This window comes from Ornithorhynchus anatinus, chromosome 2 (genome assembly GCF_004115215.2).
Source record: "Ornithorhynchus anatinus isolate Pmale09 chromosome 2, mOrnAna1.pri.v4, whole genome shotgun sequence".
Lineage (NCBI taxonomy): Eukaryota > Metazoa > Chordata > Mammalia > Monotremata > Ornithorhynchidae > Ornithorhynchus > Ornithorhynchus anatinus.
In genome coordinates this window covers 158,557,838-158,566,837 of record NC_041729.1, presented here as the reverse complement: position 1 = coordinate 158,566,837, position 9,000 = coordinate 158,557,838, and the positions used below count along the sequence as shown (strand labels likewise).

Genomic DNA, 9,000 nt, shown 5'->3' with positions numbered 1-9,000 from the left:
TATTTGTTAATCGCTTACCCTATGCCGGACACTGTTCTAAGCACTGGGGTAGATACAAGGTCATCAGGTCGGATACAGTCCCTGTGAGCCCCATGGGGCTCATAATCTTAATCACCATTTTACAGATGAGATCACTGAGGCCCACAGAAGTTAAATGACTTGCCCAAGGTCACATAAAAGACAAGTGGCAGAGGTGGGATTAGAACCCAGGTTCTCCTGATTCCCAGGCCCGGGCTCTACCCACTAGGCCGTGCTGCTTCTCTCTTCTATTTCAGCGCACCTGTTAGAAACTGGGATGGCAGTTATATCTGACCTCTGGTCTGCACTCAGACTACAAGAGGATTTTTAAATGAATGACTTTCTTAAGGAGTTAAAGCTACCATTTTCCTGTGAGCACGAGAAAAACCGTCCTACAGGGTTTAGGGGAATTACATCATATTGCGATGTCATCGTTTGTGTTTTTAATATGGCCCAGGATATGTCCTGTAAGAAGGGCATTACCATGGTTTCAGGGCTCTCACCATTTAAGAGATCTATTTATATGACGCCAGTGACATAATCTGTTGAATTTATATTTAATTTCTAGTTTGGCCAGTGGGAAATTCCGTATTCCAGAGGCTCTCTCTTCATTTCGTTAGACAGCCGAATTGATGCTGTGAGTACAAGAAATAATTTCGTGTCGGACAATGCTTCGAGACGGGGCACGGCCCCCCTGCCCCTCCGGCCAGCCCGAGCGTCAGTCAGTTGTATTTATTTTCGGGAAACAGCGTGACCCAATGGATGGAGCCTCGACCTGGGAGTCAGAAGCACCTGGCTTCTAATCCCAGCTCCGCCACTCATCTGCTGAGTGACCTCGGGCAAGTCACTTGCCTTTTCAGTGCCTCAGTTTCCTCACTTGGAAAATAGGGATTGAGAACATGAGCCCGATGTGGGACATGGACTGTGTTTAACCTGATGAACTTGTATCTACCCGAGTGTTTAGAACAGTGATTGACACGTAGAAAGTGCTTAACAAATATTTTTATTACTATTATTATCATTAGCTTGTATCTACCCCAATACTTAGTGCAGAGCCTGGCATATTATAAGAGCTTAATAAATATCATATCAAAATTGCTTTTCATGGATTCTCATTTTGGATTTTGGGGAATCCATTGTGTCCCTGCTTCACATGAAAGACCTGTAGCCTAGAAACATCCTGTAAAATCTTGAGACCCATCAGGGCTTCCTGCTTCTCTTGGCAACATCTATAATAATAATGATGATTGTGGTATATGTTAAGCACTTACTATGTGCCAGGCGCCGTACTAAGCTCTGGGGTGGATACAAGCAAATCAGTTTGAACAGAGTCTTTGTTGGGCTCATATTCTTAATCGCCATTTTACCGCTGAGGTAACTGAAACCCAGAGAAGTTAAATGACTTGCCCTGGATCACACAGCGGACAAGCGACAGACCTGGGATTAGAACCCAGGTCCTTCCGGCTCCCAGGCTCTATCCACTAGGCCACGTTGCTATCTGTAGCTCAGGTCCTGTCTTGTCGTGCCGTTTTCGACCCATAGCGACCCCAGGGACACTTGTCCCCAAGAACGCCCCGCTCTCCATCTGCAATCGTTCTAGTAGTGTATCCATAGAGTTTTCTTGGTAAAAATCCAGAAGCGGTTTACCAGTGCCGCCTCCCGCACTGTAAACCTAAGTCTCGGCCTTTAGATTCTCTCTCCCGTGCCGCTGCTGCCCAGCACGGGTGAGTTTTGCCTTGGAGCAGATGGCCTTCCACTCGCTAGCCACTGGCCAGACTAGGAATGGAATGGGTAGGCCTCCGCTTGACTCTCCCTCCCGAAGCCGAGACTGGTAGACTCCTGGATACTCTCCAGGAGCGACCCTGAGAGGAGACTAGCTCGGGTACATCCTGCAAAGTCCTCAGGCTTCTCAGAGGTTCCTGCTTCTTCTGAGAAGATCTATAGTCGAATGTCCCATAGAATTCAGGACTCTGGGGTAATGAAACTGTGGCCCGGGGCTTCCGAAAAGCAACCCTCTAAAAGGGAAACCAAGCACTGAGCAACAAGTTAAAGAGAAGCATACAAGATAATAATAATAATGGTATTTGCTAAGCACTTATGTACCAGGCACTATACTAAGTACTGGGGTGGATACAAGCAAATTGGGTTGGACGCAATCCTTGTCCCACAAGGGGCTCACAGTCTCAATCCCCCTTTTACAGATGAGGTAACTGAGGCCCGGGGAAATGAAGTGACTTGCTCCAGGTCACACGGCAGACAAATGGCCAAGCAAGGATTAGAACCCGTGACCTTCTGACTCTCAGGACCGTGCTCTTTCCAGTACCCCATGCTGCTTCACCATGCCAACCTAGAATGACTTTACATATGTGCCCTCATATCATCCATCGGTTGTATTTATTGAGTAGTGCACCGTTAGGTATTCAGGAGAGTAGAATATTATAGAGGTGGTAGACATGTTCTCTGTCCCCGAGGATATAGTTCCTTCAAGGTCTCTATCAGTACCTTAACGAGAACAGTGCTCGGCACATAGCAGGCGCTTAACAAATACATACATTATTAACATTATTGTTACCTAGATGGAACAAGAAGAAGTAGGGATGATTCTGGAGGCAGAAGAAGGGCGATGTCTAGGGCTTGGGGATGGGAGGTGTTATGGCTGCTGGGTCACTGGGGAGGTGGGGAAATAAACCATAAAAGCAGGTCTGGGAATAAATCAGGAAAAATCTGCTGTTGTTGGCAAAATGTCCCATCGCTTCAGCTTTTCGATATGGGGCATTGGTTGTCCTAGTTTGGCCAGTGTGGCATCGTCCGTGCGGACCCAGAAAAATCGCACGATCCATATGATTGAATGAATAAATGAATGAATGAATGGCAATGTGTGGGCATTGGCTGTGCCGGTTCGGACAACGTGGTACCGTCAGAGTGGACACGATGACCCAGCGTTCATTTAGTAATGTATATTAAGGCCTGTCTCCTCCTCTAGACTGTAAACTCTTTGTGGGCAGGGAATGTGTCTGCTATATTGTTATAGTGTACTCTCCCAAATACTTAGCACAGTGCTCTGCACACACAGTAAGCACTCAAGCAGTAGGGTTGGCTGACTGATTGAGCAACAGGGACTCCAATAATGATTATTACATTTAGACCCAGAGACTAAAAGTCTTCCTTAATTGGTCATCAATTTTGCCATCGCAACATTATACTTCTTCGATCGAAACCAACAGTAGTACGGAGGTAAATCGAAGCATTTTCTTATGGAGATCAGCAGTGCAAAACGGCACTGGTCTTTACCTTTGCATGAGTAGACAACCATCTCACCTGGATGATTTAGACATTCACTAATTTGGAGGCAAGAGAGTAAACCAAGAGACCCCTTGAGGTCCATTCCAGGAGTAGGGATCTATGATCTTACGATCCTCTCTATGTTCGAAAACTTATGTTAAGAATGCCAACTAAAGAAAGCAACGATAAATACATTTCCGTTAGGTTGTTTGCTCTCAAAGTAATAATAATGATGGTTTTTATTAAGCGCTTACTATGTGCCAAGCACTGCTCTAAGCTCTGGGGGAGATACAAGGTCATCAGGTTGTCCCAGGTGGGGCTCACAGTTTTCATCCCCATTTTACAGATGAGCTAACTGAAGCACAGAGAAGCGACTTGCTCGTGGTTACACAGCAGACACGTGGTGGAGTCGGGATTAGAACCCACGACTTCTGACTCCCAAGCCCGGGCTCTTTCGTTTACAGTGGGTCTTGTGGAATGTGTTTCTATTCTTTCGTTGTTCTTTCCCAAGCGCTTTGTACAATGCGATATACACAGCATGGCTTAGTGGCGAGAGCCCGGGCTTGGGAGTCATTCATTCATTCAATCGTATTTATTGAGCGCTTACTATGTGCAGAGCACTGTACTAAGCGCTTGGAATGTACAAATCGGCAACAGAGACAGTCCCTGCCCTTTGACGGGCTCACGGTCTAATCGGGGGAGACGGGCAGACTAGAACAATGGCAATGAATAGAGTCAAGGGGAAGAACGTCTCAGAAAAACAATGGCAAATAAATAGAATCAGGGTGATGTACATCTCATTAAACAAAATAAACCAAATAAATAGGGTGATGAAGATATATACAGTCAGAGGTCGTGGGTTCTAATCCCACCTCCACCGCTTGTCAGCTGTGTGACTTTGGGCAAGGCACTTCACTTCTCCATGTCTCAGTTACCTCGTCGGTCAAATGGGGATTTGTGTGCGAAGCGCTGTACTTGAGAGAGTATAATACCACATTCCCTGCCCACAGTAAGCTATAAATATGTCTCCCCCTCTAGAATGTAAGCTCATTATGGGCAGGGAATGTGTCTGCTACCTCTCTTCTGTTGTTGTCTCCAAAATCCTTAGAACAGTGCTCTGCACAGAGTGAGCACTTGTTAAATTCCACTGAAAGAATGATTTTAGGTAAGACTCTTCCTTACAATACAATTGATCAAGTCAGAAGGCTAGGCCAAATAAAGCCGTGAATCTATAATGAGTGCATTTTATTCATTTAGTCTTCTCGTGACTAATCAACAACAAGGAATATATATCCACTTTGAGATTTTTAAACATTTCAGTTTTCAAAGCAAAGGTGAGTATGGGCTGATGGTTAAATGAATAAAGATGACAATCGAATTGCAAAAATAACACAAAAATAATGTGTGCCTCATTTCCGGATATTTATGTGAATACATCATTCATTCATTCATTCAATAGTATTTATTGAGCGCTTACTATGTGCAGAGCGCTGTACCAAGCGCTTGGAATGTACAGTTGGCAGCAGATCATGTGAAAATATGTATCATATGTACCTACTCTCTACAGGCACTTCCTCATTCTCCCCACGTTCAAACCTTACTTACAGGTATGATACGATAAAATAATTTCAATCCATTTTTTTTTTAAAGGAGCAAGAAACGATACCCATGATTAATCACGAGGGATATATAAAAGTTATGAGAACCCATTTCTCTTTTTTTTGTTTTTAATGGGATTTGTTAAGCACTTAATATATGCCTGTTCTATGGTCTGGGGTAGATACGAATTAATCAGGTCAGACACGGTCCCTGTCTCATATAGGGCTCACAGTCTTATTCCCCATTGTACAGAGGAGGTAACTGAGTCACGGAGAAGTAGAGTGACTTGTCCAAGGTCAGACAGCAGACAAGGTATGGAGCTGGGATTAGAACCCAGGACATTCTGACTCCCAAGTCCGTGCTCTATTCACTAGGCCTTGCTAGTTCTCATGGCCTAGGACACCCATTCCCATAACATTCGATCAACTAAGTGCTTAGTACAGTGCTCTGCCCATAGTAAGCGCTCAATAAATACGATCGAATGAATAATAGTATTCATCATTTATTTTATATTTATAGTATTTATTTTAGAGAAGCGGTATGGCGTAGTAGATGGAGGACGGGCCTGGGAATCTAATGATTCCCATTATTATGGGAATCATTATGGGGTCATGGGTTCTAATTCCGGTCTGCCACTTGTCGGCTATGTGACCTTGAGCAAGTCACTTCACCTCTCTGTGCCTCAGTTACCTCTCCTGGAAAATGGGGATCGAGACTGTTGAGACTATGAACGCCATGCTTTGGACAAGGGACTGTGTACAAACCGATTTGCTTGTACCCACCCCAGCGCTTAATACAGTGCCTGGCACATAGTAAACACTTAAAAAATACCATAATTCTTACGATAAGTATTATTAGGTGCTTACCGTGTGTAGAGTGTTGTACTAAGCACTTGGGAGAGCCCAATACAACAGAGTTAATAATGTTGTATTTGTGAAGCACTTACTCTGTGCAGAGCACTGTTCTAAGCGCTGGGGTAGATACGGGGTAATCAGGTTGTCCCACGTGAGGCTCACAGTTAATCCCCATTTTACAGATGAGGCAACTGAGGCCCAGAGAAGTGAAGTGACTTGCCCACAGTCATACAGCTGCCAAGTGGCTGAGCCGGGATTTGAACCCATGACCTCTGACTCCCAAGCCCGGGCGCTTTCCACTGAGCCACGCTGAGTTGGTAGACACGTTTGGTTCCCACAGGGAGCTTACACTTTAGAGGAAGAAACAGATCTTAAATTGAAGTGGACTAGTGGTAAGAGCATGGGCCTGGAAGTCAGAAGTTCATGGGTTCTAATCCCTGCTCTGACACCTGTCTGCTGTGTGGCCTTGAACAAGTCACTTCACTTCCCTGGGCTTCAGTTGCCTCATCTGTAAAATGGGGATTAAGACCGTGAGCCCTGTGTGAGCAGGGACTGTGTCCAAGCCGATTATCTTGAATCTGTCCCAGTTCTTAGAACAGCGCTTGACCCGTAATAGTGTTTAACAAATACAGCAATTATTATCATTTTTATCATGAATTATGACTATAATGTGTATCAATGTTGTGGGGCTTAGGGTGGGTGAATATCAAGTGTTTGAAGTGCAAGGCGACATTCAAGTGCATAGGTGACACAGAAGGGAGAGCAAGTAGGGGAGATGAGAGTTTAATATGGGAAGGCGACATGCAGATGTGGTTTAAATACGGTTTGAGGAAGGGAGGATAGTGGTGGTCGGTCCGTATGATAGGGGAGGGAGTTCCAGGAAACGGGGAGGATGTGGGCAGGAGGTCAGCAGTGACATAGATGAGGCCGAGGTGCAGTGAGTAGGTTAGCATTTGTCTGCTCTGTGACCTTGGGCAAATCACTTCACTTCTCTGGACCTCAGTTACCTCACCTGTATAATGGGGATTGAGACTGTGAGCCGCACGTGGGACAGGGACTCTGCCCAACCTGATTTGCTTGTATCCATCCCAGTGCCTAGTACAGTGCCTGCACCTAGTAAGAGCTTAACCAATACCACAGTCATTATTACTGGTATTATTATCAGTGGAGTGAAGTGTATGAGCTACGAGTAGTTAGGAAATCAGGGAGGTGAGCAGGGAATGTGTCTGGTTATATGGCTTTATTGTACTCTCCCAAGCGTTTAGGACAGTGCTCTGTACGCAGTAAGTGCTCAATACATATGATTGATTGATTCATTGATGGATCCATTGACTAAGGTAGAAGCGGGAGAGCTGAAGGAGTGCTTCGAAGGCAATGGTGAGGAGTTTTTGTTTGATATGGAGGTGGGTGGGCAACCACTGGAATATCTTGACAAGTGGGGAGAAGTCGACTCAATTCTTTTTTAGAAAAATGATCAGGGCTTCAACGTGAAGTAAGGACCGGAGTGGGGAGAAGCAGGAGACAGGGAGGTCAGCAAGAAAGCTGATGCAGTAGTCACAGTAGGATATGATAAGTCCTTAGACCTGCCTGGTAGCAGTTTGGTTGGAAAGCAAAGGGCAGATTTTAGAAACGTTGTGAAGGTAGAATCACCAGAATTTGATGACAGATCGAATGACAGAGATGAGGGGAGGATAACGTCAAGGTTGCGGGCTTGTCACACAGGGCTGACAGTGGTGCCGAAGCTGGAATTTTGTTCTATCCATTCAGTTGTACTTATTGCACGCTTACTGTTTGCACGAGACTGTACTAAGAGCTTGGGAGAGTATAATGCGACCATAAACGGCCACATTCATATTCCCTGCCCACCACGAGCTTACAGTCTAGAAGTGGGGAGCACATTATATGAATAAAGAAATTACAGATATAGACATAAGCGTTTTGGGGCTGGGAGGAGGAACGGATAAGGGGAGCAAGTCAGGGCGATGGAGAAGAGGGAAAGGGGGCTTAGCCGGGGAAGACCTCTTCGAGGAGATGTGCCCTCTATAAGGCTTTGAACGGGTGGGAGGGGAATTGTTGGATTAGAGGCAGGAGGGCTTTCCAGGCCAGAGGCACGATGTAGGCGAGGAGTCGGCGGTGAGATAGACGAGATCAAGGCATAGTGAGAAGGTTAGCATCAGAGGAGCAAAGTGTGCAGGCTGGATTGTAGCAGGAGAGGAGCGAGGAGAGGTAGGAGGGGCCAAGGTGATGGACTGCCTTAAAGCCAACTGAGAGGAGTCTCTGTTGGATGTGGAAGTGGATGGGCGACCACAGGAATTTTTCGAGGAGTGGGGAACATTGTAGAAAAATGATCCGGGCATCAGAGTGAATTACGGACTGGAGTGGGGAGAGACAGGAGGCTGGGAGGTCAACAAGGAGGCTGAAGCAGTAATCCAGGTGGGATAGGATGAGTGATTGTAATAACATGGTAACAGTTTGGATGGAGAGGAAAGGGCTGATTTTAGCGATGCTGTGGAGGTGGGATGAACAGGATATAGTGATGGACTGAGTATGTGGTTTCGATAATTAATGATTTTAATTTATAGCCTTAAAATTAATCTTGGCAGGCGTGATTCCAGCTGAGGAAAGAGACCCAGTTGGGTCACTCTTGCAATGATTTCACACTAGATCCAGGTAAATGCGTAATACAATTCCTAGAGATTTTCATCTGCATTGATACAGGATGTTAGGAAACATACTGAGTAAATCATACTTTCAAAGACCATACCCCAAGTTCTAGCCCATTGAAATATTCCCACCCAACAAAAAAAAATCCAACTAGGGACTATTCTTTAGGGTTTTTTTATAAAGAAATCTCCCTGTTAGATGCTCATTTGGGTAAAATTAACACCACTATTGGCTGGGAAATATCCTGTTAATTGTTCACATGTAACTCTTCTATTCTGGGGTCTTTAGTCACTGCTAATGACTACAAGGAACGCTTCTCAACCCTTACGTTCCCTGACGGTGTGCTTTTTAACAGCCGTGAATACACTGGCTTGTGCAGAGAGCCAGTTTCCTAAACTTTTATGAAGTAGAATTCTAATTCAGAATAATGGGATGTTCTTAGATTGTGCTGATCTGCTACTCGTTGGCCTCAGTTATCAGAGACAGTATACACATTCCAGCTATCTATTCAGATGCCTCTAATACACTCAAGCAGGATTGTCGTTAATTCAGGCCAAGTGGTGAGACAATAGGGTAAAAAGTA

General features: G+C 45.2%; 1 non-coding gene across 1 annotated transcript; it reads right to left on the bottom strand.

Moving 5' to 3' along the window:
- Positions 1–1,752: 1,752 nt before the first annotated feature.
- Positions 1,753–1,890, bottom strand: LOC114809705. Its single transcript, XR_003757482.1, has one exon. It is a non-coding gene; the product is annotated as a small nucleolar RNA SNORA7 (small nucleolar RNA).
- Positions 1,891–9,000: the final 7,110 nt, after the last annotated feature.